This window comes from Pleurodeles waltl, chromosome 1_1 (genome assembly GCF_031143425.1).
Source record: "Pleurodeles waltl isolate 20211129_DDA chromosome 1_1, aPleWal1.hap1.20221129, whole genome shotgun sequence".
NCBI lineage: Eukaryota > Metazoa > Chordata > Amphibia > Caudata > Salamandridae > Pleurodeles > Pleurodeles waltl.
The window spans coordinates 874015549-874032112 of NC_090436.1; positions in this window are offsets into that span (position 1 = coordinate 874015549).

Here is a 16564-nt window from a genome sequence, read left to right on the forward strand (position 1 = left end):
CCACCGCAAGGGAGCTCCCATCAGAGGAGGAGTCGCTGTCGCTGATGTATGCTTCTGTGTCCCCGTCATGGAACTCCCCTCGCCATGCACTAACAGTTCCTAGCAAATTCACATGCCCATGGGGGACGAGGCCTAAGCCCAATTGCTGCACACCTGGAAGTCACAGGAGCCTGACTAGGTGTAGATGGCTATTACCAGTAGTGGGTTGGGGTGCCACAGAGCCTGCCTAACAAGGGACCTAGCCTACCAAGTTCGCCCTGACCTAGGGGAACCCACAGCTCACTTCGACCACCCAGACACCTGGTAAAGCACAAAGAGTCAGCTGAGTGAGAGTGTACTCACCCCCTTGTGGCTGCTATGATGCCCTCAAGCGCCCATCCAACTCCGGATAGGCCACCGCCAGGATCCAATACATCAGGGGGGTCATGGTGCGACGAGCACCCATTCCACTTTGGGTGTCCATCCCCAGCTGGGCCTCTGCCGTCTTCTTCCTCCAGCGGCGCAGGTCCTCCCATCTTTTATGGCAGTGGGTGCTCCGTCTATGGTAGACCACCAAGGTCTGGACGTCCTTGGTGATGGCACGCCAAATACCCTTCTTCTGGTGGGCACCGACCTAGAGGAAAAGTGAAGTAAAAATGGATGTTTTATCCCGTACATTTCATCTCACGCATTGCCAAACACCTCCCACCCTGGCCCAGACATACATACACACAGAATCCTGACATGCTGGCCTGTCCCCCTCCCCACCCTCTTCCATCCACGACACTCCATACCCTCATGTGCCATCCACCATGCTCACAGTGTACTCACCTGTTTGTCTGGAGGACCGTACAGTTGCGTGTACTGGGGAGGACCCCATCCACCAGTTTCTCTAACTCCCCCGAAGTGAATGCAGGGGCCCTGTCCCCAGACACTGTAGCCATCATTGCTTCCAGACACAGGTCACAGCAGCACTTGCAGTGTAGGTCCTCTCCTGTTGAAGGACAGGTATCAAGTGAGGGAACAGTAAGAAAATGACAGCCACGTCTGCGGCGGTGCGTACCATCACCGCCGGCGTACATCGTCATTGGCTCCTGGGACCCATAGGGCGCAATGTTAACCAATGCTGAATTGCGCCGCGGTCTTCGACCACCCACCGCGACGGTGTAAAACGCCAGCGCAGTTACCTCATTTCCCCTTGTCCCACCTTACAGGTCAGGCAGCCGCCATTTCAGGGGGCCACATAGCATGGAAAAAAACGGTGTCACACCTATTTAGGCCTGGAATACAGACAGATAAAGGCACATTGCGAATTTCCAACGTTTTACCAAATAACACATTGTGATACCTAAGTGTTGGATGACCCTCTGCTCGCTGTTCTCCTCCATAGGGCACGTCCACTGGGGCAGGTGATGAGATGGCGGCATCCTCCGGTGTACAGACCCCTGGTGGACCTGTCGACAATGGAAGAGAGACACATCATTATGGCATACAGACTTGATCGTGCAACAATCCTGGAACTGTGTGCCCAGTTGGAGCCAGACCTGATTTCAACTATCCGTCATCCCACAGGAATACCCCCTCTAGTGCAGGTTCTGTCTGTACTCCATTTCCTGGCCAGTGGGTCTTTTCAAACAACAGTGGCCATGGCATCAGGGATGTCACAGCCAATGTTCTCTAACGTGTTGTCCAGAGTGTTATCTGCCCTGCTGAAACACATGCACAGCTACATCGTTTTCCCTCAGGTGGAGGATTTGCCAACAGTGAAAGGTGACTTTTATGCCCTGGGACATATCCCCAACATCATTGGTGCCATTGATGACACACATGTGGCATTTGTCCCCCCCCACAGGAATGAACAGGTGTACAGAAACCGGAAAAGCTACCATTCACTGAATGTGCAGATGGTGTGTTTGGCAGACCAGTACATCTCCCATGTGAACGTCAAGTATCCTGGCTCCGTGCATGACGCTTACATTTTGAGGAATAGCAGCATCCCTTATGTGATGGGGTAACTCCAGAGGCACCGGGTGTGGCTAATAGGTGAGCCCAAGGTCCAAACACAGTTGACATAGGTGTCTGGGTATGGGATTGTCCCTAAGGGTTAGAGTCCGTCTAACAGTTGTCCCTCGACATTTGCAGGTGACTCTGGTTACCCCAACCTGTCATGGCTACTGACCCCAGTGAGGAATCCCAGGACAAGGGCAGAGGAATGCTACAATGAGGCACATGGGCGAACTAGGAGGATTATAGAATGCACCTTCAGGCTCCTGAAGGCCAGATTCCAGTGCCTCCATCTTACAGGTGGCTCCCTATACTACTCACCGAAGAAGGTGTGCCAGATCATCGTTGCCTGCTGTATGTTGCACAACCTGGCTTTGCGACACCAGGTGCTTTTTCTGCAGGAGGATGGGCCAGATGGTGGTCTTGTGGCAGTTGTGGAGCCTGTGGACAGCGAAGAAAACGAGGCAGAAGAAGAAGATGTAGACAACCGAAACAGCAACATCATGCAATACTTTCAGTGAGACACAGGTAAGAAGATGTAACTGCTTCCCATATCTCATACTATTGTTGGAGCTAGCATAAGTCTGTCATTTTCACTCAGTGTATGGACCCTGACTTGTTACATTGCCTTTCCATTTAACAGATCTGGGTCCCACTTTGTGCCCTCTGCTATGTTTACTGCTGGCCTACAGCTGTGTTACATTGGTATGTGAACAAGTACATTGACATTGCTAAATTCCAGAGATTTTGCAATTACACATTTGTGAAAGCACAGACTGACTCCAGATTGCTTTGTGATACAAGTGTGTGTATTTCTGTGCAAATAAGTGGAGGGGTGTGTGAAATGGGCTGGGGTGATGGTGGAGGAATGTCCATGGCAGAGTCCAGTCTATTTGTTTCACAGGTGCATTGTCCAATGGGGTATAGGAAGTGGAACATTGGCAGTTTAAGGTGGACAGGATGTCAAAGTGGGACAGAAGGGTGACATTCAGAGGGTCTTATTTCCTGGCGGGGTTTTGGCAATGTTCTTTGTCTTGTTCCTGGATCTCAGGGACCGTTTGCAGGGTGGTTCTCCTTCTGTGTGGGGTGGGGTGCTGGTGGCCTGTTGTTCCTGTGGCGGTGCCTCCTGTCCACTAGCACCGGCGAAGGTGGATGGCTGTTAATCATCCAGACTAGTGTCAGGGGCCTGTTGGTGTGCCACTGTGTCCCTCCTGGTGTTGACAAGGTCTGCCAGCACCACTGCAATGGTGACCAGGGTGGTGTTGATGGACGTCAAGTCCTCCCTGATCCCCAGGTAGTGTTCTTCCTGCAACCGCTGGGTCTCCTGAAACTTGGCCAGTACCGTGCCCATGGTCTCCTGGGAACGGTGGTAAGCTCCCATGATGTTGTAGAGTGCCTCATTGAGAGTGGGTTCCCTGGGCCTGTTCTCCCCCTGTCGCACAGCAGTCCTCCCAGCTTCCCTGTTATCCTGTGCCTCTGCCCCCTGAACCGTGTGCCCACTGCCACTGCCCCCAGGTCCCTGATCGTCCTGCGTTAGTGGATTTGCCTGGGTTCCCTGTAGTGGTGGACACGCTGCTGATTGCCATGTCCTGGGGACAGAGGGATGGGCCCGCTGGGTGAGTGCTGTGGCGGTGTTTCCTGAGGGGGGACGTTCAGTGGTGGTTTGTGACTGTGTCAAGGGAACCGAGTGTCCCGAGGTACCTGATGGGCCGGGCTGGTCATCTTGATCCAGGTGTGCAGAGCTGCTGTTGTCACTGTGGGCCTCTTCTGTGGGGGGACTGGATATGTCTGGCACCTCCTGTCCGGTGACATTGGGTATGGGTCTGTGGCAGGCTTTGGCGGTACAGAAAAGGCTGAGACTGAGTAATGAGGTAAGTAAAGCAATATTTTACTTTTCTTTTCAAATGGGAAATACAGTCCAGTATACATTCTATGTTTCTTGGGATAATGTTTCAGTTCTCCGTTACTTGTTGTGCTTTCTTGTTTCCTTTTCTCTCTTATAGGTCAGTGATTGATGGGTTCTGGGGCTCCAGCACGTGTTACCGGAAAGGAAAACAGAAAAACGCGAAGGTGAGTTGGTGTGCTGGTTCTGGGGTTATTTTATAGGAACTGGAGGGGGGGGGAAGGGTCTCCAAGAGGGAGAGAGAGTGAGGGTATCCCACGGTGAATATGAGGAAAAATAATTTCTATTGTGCCAATATTAGATCTTAGTGCTCCCGGTTAGAGGGGAAGAAAAACAAACTGCTTTTCCTAGGTGGTGTGTGTCGCGCTCCCTTTCCCCTCTCCCACCTCCCCTGGTCCCTTCCCCGGTGCCCCTTTAATTGTGGTCTCCCTCATCCCCAGGAGGGACCGTACCTTAGAAAGACATGACCCTCCTGGGTCGTGGCGGGATCCTCGGCTGTTTGGTTCCGGTATCTCACTGGAATCGGTGTCGGTCTTCTCGCCTCCTGAGAAGAGTCGTCTCTCGTCCTGCTCGCCCGGGTTCTGGTCTCCGTCCTCCTTCCTCCGCTCCGTGGCGTTCATCCCCCTCGCCTGCAAGTCCGTCTTCTTTTCACCGCCCTGCAGCCGGAAATCCGTGTCCGACGCATCCAGTAGCGTTCCCATGTTACCATGGGAACGCGGAAATGACGTGACGGGATTGTCCGAAAGGTTCCTGTGTCCCGAAGGAGGAGACGCGGTCTCGGAGACCCATCTACAGGGTCCTGTTTGGGTGTGAATGCATAATCTTAGTATCTGTGTGTGCAATCTTGTGCAATGGGTGAGTTAACGTCTACTCCTGTGCTTGCATTATTGCCGTGGCCCTTGTGTGATTGGTGATTTTGGGGCATGAGTTTGTCTCTCTACTGGACATGCTTTGGTGATGGGTGTCCATGCATTGGTGTTACATGCAGGGGTTGATTTTGGGATGTGTGGGTTGTGGTAGTGGGGTATCTGTGGGGTATTGGGGTGATGGGTGTGAGGGTGAGGGTGGGAGTATGTGATGGCATGCAGGTGGGGTGGGGGGGATAAAGTAGTTAAGATTTGACTTACCAGAGTCCAGTCCTCCTGCTACTCCTGCGAGGCCCTCGGGATGCATGATTGCCAAGACTTCCTCCTCCCATGGTGTTAGTTGTGAGGGAGGAGATGGGGGTCCTCCGCCAGTCCTCTGTACAGCTATCTGGTGTCTGGATACCACGGAACATACCTTCACCCGTAGGTCATTCAACCTCTTTCTGATGTCATCCCGTGTTCTTGGATGCTGTCCCACTGCGTTGACCCTGTTGACGATTCTCCCCCGTAGCTCCATCTTCCTAGCAATGGATGTCTGCTGCACCTGTGATCCAAATAGCTGTGGCTCTACCCGGATGATTTCCTCCACCATGACACTGAGTTCCTCCTCAGAAAACCTGGGGTGTCTTTGAGGTGCCATGATTTGGTGTGGGTGATGTGTGAGGTGCTGTCTGTTGTGATGTGTGAGGGGATGTGTTAGTGTGAGTTGTTTGAGGTGCGTAGATGTTGTGTAAGTGATGGTGTTGTGTGTCTGTGGATGCTGGTGTTGTGTTAGCTAATCTCTCTCTCTGACCTTCTTTCAAAATTTTGGTTGTAAGGGTTTGTGGGTGATGTGGGTGTGTGCTTTATATTGGATTGGGTGTGTGGGTGTGATGTGTGTATGTTTATCAGGTGTGTGTATTTCGAATTGTCCAATGTGGTTGTGTTTTGCAAATTTGTTGGTATTTTGAGCGCAGCGGTGTGTACCGCCAATGGATTACCGCAGTTGAAAGACCGCTGCGTTGATTCATGGGTCGTGATACTGTGGGCGTATTCCTGTTGGCGTGACGGTGTGGGTTTTGGTATCGCCAGTTTATCACTGACCTTTGGTGTGGCAGACTTGTGTGGGTGTCTGTATTATGGCGGATTCCGAGCTGTGAGTCATAATACCTGTAGTGGAATTCCGCAGCCGCAATGGTATGTTGGTGGTCTTCTGCACGGCAGAAAGTGGGATTTACCGCCAGGGTTGTAATGAGGGCCCAAGGCATACACTCATGTATATGCTGATGCACCAAGATATACAGTGATGCATATACTGACACATCTAGTCACACACTCATATATATAAACTAATGCACCTAGATACACACTCGTGGATACACTGACACACCAATGCATACACTGACACACACACTGACACACCCAGGTACACACTCATAAATACACTGACACATCCAGGCACACAGTGATGCAGACCGTAACACACCTAGGTACACACTGATGCATACACTGACACACCGAGGCACGCGCCAATACACACACTGACACACCCAACAGCACATTCTTTCATATGCTGGCAGCCTTAGACACAACGATGCAGCCAGGTACACACTCATAAATGCACTGACACATCCAGGCACACAGTGATGCAGACTGTAACACACCTAGGTAAACACTGATTCATACACTGACACACCAAGGCATGCGCCAGTACACACACTGACACACCCAACAGCACATTCATTCCTATGCTGGCAGCCTTAGACACACTGATGCAGACACACACTCAAATATAAACTAACACACCTAGGTACACATTGACACACTAAGGCATATACTGACACACAGACTGACACATCCAGGTATGCACTCATGAATTCACTGACACACTCAGGCACAAACTGACACTCATGATGACATACCTAGGCACCCACTCATGCATATGCTGACACACCCAAGCACAAACATATGCCTACAGAGACACACCCAGGCACACACTGATTCATATCCTGACACACCCAGGTACACACTTACACAATATATATACATTAACCATACCTGTGCACATACTCATATATTCACTATCACACCTAGGTAAACACTGATCCATATACTGACATACCTAGAAACACACGGATGCATACACTGACACACCCAGGCACACACTGATGTACACACTGAGACACCCAGTCACACACTCATATATACACTAACAAACTAGGTATGCACTCAGGCATACAATGACACACCCAGACAAACACTGATGCATATGTTGACACACCTAGGCTTACACTAATGTTTATGCTGACACACGCTGGCACACACTCAAACATACATTAACACACCTAAGTACACATTCATGCATACACTGATACACCAAGGCACACATTGACCCACACGCTAACATACCCAGACACACACTTGTGCATACACTGACCCACCCAGGCATATACAGACACACATGCTGACACACTCAGACACACAATCATACAAACGCTGACACACCCAAGCACATACAGATGCATACAAAGACACACCCAGGCACACACTGATTCGTATGCTGACACACCCAGGCACACACTTACACAACATATATACATGAAAGGAATGAAAAGACAAATGCAGCTCTTTTTATGATTGGATTGTGTGGTTCTAAAAAGAACCTTTTGTTAAATAAAAAAAACAGTTTTAATTATTTGTTTTGTATTTTTTAATGCATCAAATAAAGCAGTAGAATAACAACCATAACAAAAGAAATGACAAGCTTTCTAACTCATGAAAAGAAGGAACAAATCTGAATGGCAAAAGAAAAAAAAAACATAAAACATAAACGGGGTGGTTATTAATCACTTTTAAATATTCAGACACTGACGCTGTATTCAATCTGACATGATTGTGGCATCTCAGGCAGTGTGTTGTCATATGTCCTAGATTAGGACACAGAACATGAATAGTGGTTGTGGCTGAGGTGGAGGGTGAAGTCAAAGTGGCCAAAGATGCAGAAGCACCAGCACTAGTAACCCTTTCATGTATCATCCTTAAATAAGATCTCTTGGGGGTGGTCTTAAGATGCTTCATTTAGAGCTGGTACTGTGTCTGTATTTTGTGCTGGTGTCACAAGATAATTCTTTGTCACAAATTGTACATGTCACAATCCTGCTGTCACCTTCTTCGGGACGGGATTGAAAAAATTTGTCACACCTCACTCTGGCCCATATTTATACTTTTTGACGCAAGCCGGCGCTGGTTTGCGTAAAAAATGTTACCGCCGGCTAATGCCACTCCTACGCGCCATGCGGGCGCCTTATTTAAGGAATGACATTAGCCGGCGCTGCAGACTGGTCTGAGTAAAAATAAAAGACTTAAACCAGGCAGCGTCGGCATAGGGGAAAATGGGGGTTGTGCGTCAAAAAATGGTGCAAGTCAGGTCTGAGGCAAAAATCATGCCTCAAACCGGACTTGCGCCATTTTTTGACGCACAACCCCCATTGAAATGACTCCTGTCTTAGTAAAGACAGGAGTCATGCGCCCTTGTCCAATGGCCATGCCCAGGGGCATGTAGGGGGGCCCAAATTAGGCCCCCCATGCCACTTTAAAAAAATTAAAAACATACTTACCTCAACTTACCTGTACTGACCTGGGATGGGTCCCCCCCATCGATGGGTGTCCTCCAGGGGTAGGCGAGGGTGGCAGGGGGTGTCCCTGGGGGCAGGGAAGGGCCCCTTCCGAGCCCACAGGTGCCTTAACGCCTGCCCTGACCCAGACGTTAAAAAACAGCGCACATCAGTTGCCCCTCTGTTTCTTTGCAGGAGGTTCCTCATGTTCTTCATCCCCCTGAAACAGCATAGGATCCGCTTCTTCCTTGGAAGAGTTTGATGCGGCCATATTGACCAGAACTGGAGTTCTCAGTAGCCCAAAAGGTCAAAAGGAGCAGATCTAACTGATGCTGTGTTTCTCTCTGCACTGTTCAATATGAAGTACAAGGTTTTGGGTGGGATTTCTAAAAAAAAGGCGAGGTGCTTATCTGCCAATTAAAAGGGAAGATTTAGCTGTGTCATCGCATGAATCAGCTGATCCAGTATGTGTATTTGTGGATCTGCGAAAGTGATAAATCGAGCGTATAACTTTAAAATCAAATACATTGTGCAATAAATATACTTCCAAAGATGTTCACACTGACCTCATTTATCTAACTAGTGCCTCCTATATAGCTAAAAAAACGTTTTTTAACTAATCTACAGATTCTCAATTTATTTCCAATAAAATGATTGGAATCAGAAACCACAGAGTACTTGTAGTTCCATCTTGATTTCAGGACCCGGGGAGAATCTGCGGTTCCCAAAAGTATTAAAAAAAAATAAAACATGTTAAAAGCAATTAAAATAATGAATAATTTTTTTTTTACAAAACATTTATAATTTTATTTTTGTTTGAAAAATGAAATTATTTTTCTTAAAAATGTAAATAATGTAAAAATGTAAATAACAAATAATCAAAATTACACAAAAAATGAAAAGAAATACTATTACACTTTAAACCATAAAATAGCTTTCAAAATGTTAAAAGAGTATGTATGACACCTAGAAAAAAACAATTCAAATTCAACAAAAAAGCTAAAGTACATAAACATCCTATTAAGTATAAACATGCTAAAAGAAATAACATTATTTGTATGTGTTCCAATATCATTGTAGACATTGAGAACAACATGCTGCATACACACCACCATCACCAGTGGGTAAATAGTATTTAAATAGTTATTGTTTCATTTTCCCATAAATTCTGTTGAAAGGAAAACATAAAAAAGGAATGTTGTACTCTAAATGTTTGTGCTAGAGATGTGCATCCTCTTTCCATTGAACATTCAGAATATGATGATGGAGAACAGAGTCTGTTTTAGTGGATTTCTGTGATGTAATGCTTTTCAGTGCAGGTTGCACTGGGGCTGAGTCCCATCTGAATTGCCCACAGCATCAGCACAAAGATGTGTGAAATTCTGCACCTGACCTTTATTTGACCTTACTGAGAAATAATCAGGCACACAGAGGAACGCCCCTGCTTATAAACATCATCACTTTAGCAACAGAAATGTTTGTCCTACTCTTCACACTTCCAATTTGCCAAACTAGCAGTGCTAGGGAAAAACAATTAATTAGCAGACCCTCCTTAATGATGGTTTCTTGAATTTCAGGGGAGCTCTGTCGCAATTCCTTCCTACCCCATTGTCTTGGCTCCACCCTTAACCCGAATGAAAGGAGGCATTTACTCTTTGTCCAGAAAGAGGATCAGTGGCAGGGCACCCACCACCTTCCCATAAAGGACAGATGTGATCATAACAATTTGGGTTGGCTTTTAACCATTCTGTGCTGCACTGGAGCAGCAACTTATGGATTGTGCAGACCCTATCTCCCTTGTAAAATGTCATGGATCATATGCTAATGCAGTACGATAATAACTGTTTTTCCCAGTTGCTCTGGCTTGGCATTCAGAAAGGGTGTCATCAATTGTGGTTCAGATCAGGTGGGCAAACCATTTAGCTAATTAAGAGAACATTAAGGTTTAGAAACTATGACAAATGCTTAAGTGGGTAGTTCAGACTGACCTCTTAAGGCTAGTGGATATATTTATGAGAGGCTTGCATAGGCGTTGTCCCCCAAATTATGACACAACAGCAGCACAAGCAGTAAGTCATATATATAAGAATCTATAGGATGACACATTTGCAAAAATGCATCATTTTCTAACAGTTGTGTCGGGCAAAAGCTGCATTGAAACCAGCTGTGCCACGCGCAGTTTAACCCCTTTGCTGCCAGGCTTTTTCCCCCTCAGGTGCGAGGCCTTTTTTTGGCTATTTGGGGCAATTCGCACTTAGGCCCTCATAACTTTTTGTCCACATAAGCTACCCACGCCAAATTTGCATCCTTTTTACCCAGAGTGTGTGGGTTTCCCTGGATGAGATCAAGAAATTAGCCAAAATACAACAAATTTTTTATTTTTTTAAAAACAAATGGGAAAAAAGAGCTGCAGAAGAAGGCTTGTGGTTTTTTTCCATGAAAATGGCATCAACAAAGGATTTGTGGTGCCAAAATCACCATCTTCCCTGGTTTCAGAAACAGACAGACTTGAATCAGAAAACCACACTTTTCACCACTATTTTGGCATTTTACTGGGACATACCCCATTTTTACTATTTTTGTGCTTCTAGCCTCCTTTCAGTTAGTGACAGAAATGGTTGCAAAACCAATGTTGGATCCCAGAAAGCTAAACATTTCTGAAAAGTAGACAAAATTCTGAACTCACTAAGGGGTCATTTGTGTAGAACCTACAAGGTTTTCCTACAGAAAATAACATCTAAAATAAAAACATGTTAAAATTGAGGTGAAAAAAAACCATTTTTCTCACGTTTTACTCTGTAACTTTTTCCTGAGATGTCAGATTTTTTAAAGCAATATACGTCTGCTGGATTCGTCTGGTTGTGGGTATGTATAGGGCTTGTAGGCTCATCAAGAACCCTAGGTACCCAGAGCCAGTAAATGAGCTGCACCTTGCAATGGGTTTTCATTGTATACAGGGTATACAGCAATCAATTGGTGAATTATAAAGACTGGAAAATAGGTATCAAGGAAACCTCTGTGTAGGAAGTTGGCTCTGTATGTACTATTTTCAAAGGGCAGACCAGGGGGGTTTTGTAGGGCACAGGGAGGGACACAAGTCAGCACAGAAAGTACACCCTCAGCGGCACAGGGGCGGCCGGGTACAGTGTGCAAACAGGCGTCGGGTTCGCAATAGGTTTCAATGGGAGACCCAGGGGTCTCTTCAGCGATGCAGGCAGGCAAGGGGGTGGGGGGGGGTCCTTGGGGTAGCCACCACCTGGGCTAGGGAGAGGGCCTCCTGTGGTCACTCCTGCACTGGAAGTCGGATCCTTCAGGTCCTGGGGGCTGCGGGTGCATTGTGTTAACCAGGCGCCGGGTTCTTTGAAGCAGGCAGTCACGGTTAGGGGGAGCCTCTGGATTACATCTGCAGGTGTTGCCGTGGGGGCTCAGGGGGGTCAACTCTGGCTACTCACGGGCTCGCAAGACTCCCTGTAGAGTTAGTTTTCCGCATCACAAATTTGTCCCGGTGTGGTGATAAGGAAATGTGGGAAAAAAAATATTTTTGTTAGCTAAATTTGAGGATTGCTGAGGATTCTGGGTAAGAAAACATTAGGGGAACCATGCAAGTCACACTTCCCTGGACTCCCTTGGGTGTCTAGTTTTCAGAAATATTTGGGTTTGGTAGGTTTCCCTATATGGCTGCTGAGCCCAGGACCAAAAACACAGGTGCCCCCCTCCCCAGAAACAAGTAGTTTTATATTTGATAATTTTGATGGGTCCATGTTGTGTTTTGGGGCATTTCCTTTTGTGGGCACTAGGCCTACCATCACAAGTGAGGTACCATTTTTATCGGGAGATGTGGGGGAATGCTGGGTAGAAGAACATTTGTGGCTCCTCTTAGATTCCAGAACTTTCTGTCACCGAAATGTGAGGACAAAGTAGTTTGGGGACACATTTTGAGGTTTGCAAAGGAATCTGGGTAACGGAACCTGGTGAGAGCCCCACAAGTCACCCCATCCTGGATTTCCCTAGACGTCTAGTTTTAAAAAATGCACAGGTTTGGTAGTTTTCCCTAGGTGCCGGCTGAGCTAGAGGCCAAAATCCACCGCTAGGCACTTTGTAAAAAACAGCTCTGTCTTCTTTACGATGCCCCCAAACAAAACACACACATACACACACACACACCAATCCCTGGTGCCTAAGTGGTTTCTGCCCCCCCCCCCCAGGAGCAGATCGGCCTAATAGAAATAGGCCGCTCTGCCCCCAAGGGGAGCAGAAATGGCCTAAAATAAATCCCCCACACCAGGGGAGTGACCCTTGCCTAATGGGTCGCTCCACTTTAGTGAAATTGGCGCAAAACAAAATCCCCGGGCCTAGTGTTTTCTGCCCCCCTTGGGGGCAGATTGGCCTAATTAAATGAAAATAGGCCAATCTGGAAGGGTTACGTCCTCGGCAACCGAGCTGTGCAAAGGAGGATGCAACCATAAAGTCCTAGGCACAGAGGGGTTAATATACGCAATGTAAGAGTTTCCCAGCAAATTCTGACACAACTATAACACAGTGGTATTTATGGGTTTTACCTATGTATCACACATCGTTGGAAAGTGCAAAACAAAACCTGAAAAGCACCATTGTAGCTGCACATCAGAATGGAATTGCTGGAAAAGATTGGACCAAGGCTCCAGCCCCCCAACTGCAATGCTTACTAACATTGTAGAACATGTTAACATAATGGCTGTGCTACACATACTGGCATCAGGTTCCTTCCAAATCACAACAGCTAGATTGGCAAGAATCTCCCAAGGAACATTTTCTGCCTTACTTTGCTTGTTAAATATCCTAGGAGTGCACATGATGCCTTCATCTTCCACCACAGTATAATCAATCACCAGTTGCAGAATGGGAGATATTGGAATGACCTACTTATTGGTAAGGAAACCACAATTATACTTTTACCAACTAAGAAGTTTAAATGTATGAAATAAACGCCATCTCTGTGTTTGTGAATGGATCTTGAGGGAATAAGAGTGAATAACTGACTCCAACATTTAGACAATGATATTCTATTATGTTCTTCCCTCACTAAACCTATAATGGACTATGGGAAAAGTAAACTGTCAGAAGAATTGTGTCATCTCACACTGTGTGAGTGGACAGAAACCCATTTTCTGCACTTGCCAGCAAATCAACACAATAATCATGTGGTTTACAAGTGAAGTCAAAATGAGTGGAAAGGGTGAGATGTGTGTATTTTCAGTGGAGTATCTAGTTCTGGTAATCTGTTAAAGTGCCACTAAAATAATGGCTGTAGAACAAATCATTTGTTCCTAAGTAAATTTGCCACACATGGCAGAAAATATGTATGTTGACCAAAGTATCAGGAGCACTACTAGAAGAGGTAGTTGAAAATTCCACTAATGTCATGATATAAGTGTACCTTCAATTCATGTGGAAGTGTCAAATCTAGATACGAATGTGATACTAAAAGTACAAAGTACGCATATATCTCAGCGATTCGTACAGTCTAGGCCTAAATAAACCCATAGCTATCAACCCATATAGACATACTTCATCAATGTGATAAATTACCAGTTTGGTGTCTCAGGTTGACTACATTTCCTGAATCTAGGTAAATCAATGTAAAACTGGCAGTCAACTAATATGTTGTCAAACATGTCATACACCACTAAAAAACAAAGAATTAAATACATCCAGGGAAAGGTATCACAGTGTACACAGGATCCTAAACTCGAATTCTCATGTTGCATCAACAATCATAATCAATGCATACAAATACTGAATCACCTACAAGGCACATACATACTTGTGAAATCAGAAAGTACAGTTTGTAGGTCTGTAGTATAAAGTTTACCTTCATTGACATCAGTTTGTCCCATATAAAATTGGCTTACATTGCCACACCTATGTATTAATCTAAGTTCAGCACGATACCTTGCCATGCAAAAAGCATTAGCTGTTGTTTGACAAAAAACTTCATAGCTATCCATGTCACATGTTAGAAATGTGCTATGTGTACTGAGGAAATAGCCATGCTAAATTAAGTGAACAAATCAAAGGCTGTGCCAATGTCATGTAGGACAAAAGGTCAAATTTATGTGTGAGTATCGAACTTGTTGGCACTGTCACAACCTACATAGGGCTGAATATATGCCAGAGATTCTGAATATACGTTTTTAACTTTACACATGCAGTGCAAATAACATAGAGCTTTTAAGAACATTCCAAAGTACTTATTATAGAAATCTACTGCCTAAAAATGACAGTCAGCATGTAGAAGTGTCCAGTGTCTCAAAACATGGACAATTTGTGTAATGACACATAGAACATAAAGATACATATATAAAGCAATGGTCAACAGTAGCTAACACATATCTATTAAAAGTGAAAGAAATGTGTATGGCTTTGCCAGAATATATAACACACATGGTCAGTTATGTCTAAGTAGCAATGTGCAAATTCATTTACTGTTGTCTTTTTGTACTTTTCACGTGACCAAGGATATGGGGTAAGAACAAATGTCTTGTGGGACTATGAGCCACTAAATTCAGAGGAACTGGAAGAGGATGAAGAAAATGACAGAGAGATCCAACACACAATGGCAGGTTGGTGCAGACGTGACCAAAAAGTGGCAATTTATTTTCTTAATCGTTAACACCTGATGGTAATAGTGAGGAAAACATATCAACTTATCAACTAATAGATGTTTTTAAACAAGTAATACATTGCATTGTGTATGTGTGCATTGTGTATGTGTACATGTCAATGTGTAAATCTAGTCACTCACATCTTCGCAACTAGATGTAGGCCTCAACATGTATGAATCATCATATCTGAGCTGTTTATCAACATGGAGTCATAACTTGAAATAATAAGAAATCAACGGAGCAAGCCAATGTGATGTGATGTACTGCAAGAAAGGGACAGGGAAGGATTACTACATATCTACAAAGTAATGGGCCTTTCCTGTCCTTAAATACTAAATCAGTGTAGTGCAGCACAGCAAGCCGTCTTGCTGTGTTGTGAAGCAGCAAAATATGTTTTATTGGGTACTCTGTGCATGATGGTACAGAAATCTCCTGATAATTCAGATTTTTAGACAAACCCTTCATTTTAGTGTGTCTTGCATATGGACTAGTATGCAGAATGCCAGCACTTTGCAGGAGCAAATGTTGCAGCAGATACCATCACAGATCGTGAGCAGCAGTTGTCATTTCAAGTGTAGATGTTTCAATGTCCTTTGCAAATAAGGCATTCATGCATGCATGGGTATCCACAAAACACTACACATGTGGCACTTTTTCTTGGTAGATTGATGTCAATACCATATCTGGCCACTGCTGACAAAATACACATTTACCGTGCTTTGCAAAGCAATGCAAGGAGCCACAAAGACCTGAAACAAAACCTATTAAGCTGTGGAAGTAGCAATGTGTGGCATTAACCAGAAAAGTAAGACAAGAGAGATGTTTTCCAACCATCACATCACCTCAGGGATATAGAGATGATAAATGTGTGAAGCTTCCATGTGAAAAGTCAATCACTCATGTAAGTGTACATACACAATTTCATTGAACATGGTGCAATGGAGGTGTTGGGTATGATTTTTCCCCTGCATGGTAAGAGTAGTGTGTACATGCCCTGAGTGCTGAACTGCATAGGTGTGTGGCTCACTAACTCAGGTGTATACCCAAAGGGGAATAAGGAATATGCATGTGTGCCATGACATACGCCTGTGTCATGGATTTCAGTCTGCTTGGACCAGGAGACCCACACAAACGCCTGCCCTCATAACAAATGTACACTACTACCTTTGCTGGGAGTAAGACAGAAGCCAAAGCAGGGATGGCAACATGCTGTGTAGTGAACAGTAGTAGTGTAAATTGCCATTCAATCCTGGTTCAGTTCAGTGAGACCTACTGGCTCGCGCACTTCAGTGGGTAAGTGTGAGAAACTGGGGCTGATTGCAGAGGCCCCATAACTTTTTGCCCCCATTTTCCACTTTATGCTGGTGTTTTCCTGACTCTGATGGTGCCCTGGGTACTGCTAACCAGTCCCAGGGCCTGTGCTCTGTGTAAAATGGATATGCAAATTAAGCTAATTATAATTGGCTAAGTTAACCTACCTATAAGTCCCTAGTATATGGTAGGGCATGTAGGTTTAGGGACCACAGCATAGGTGGTGCACACCTAGGTGCATTGCTGAGGTGCCCAGTGTCATTT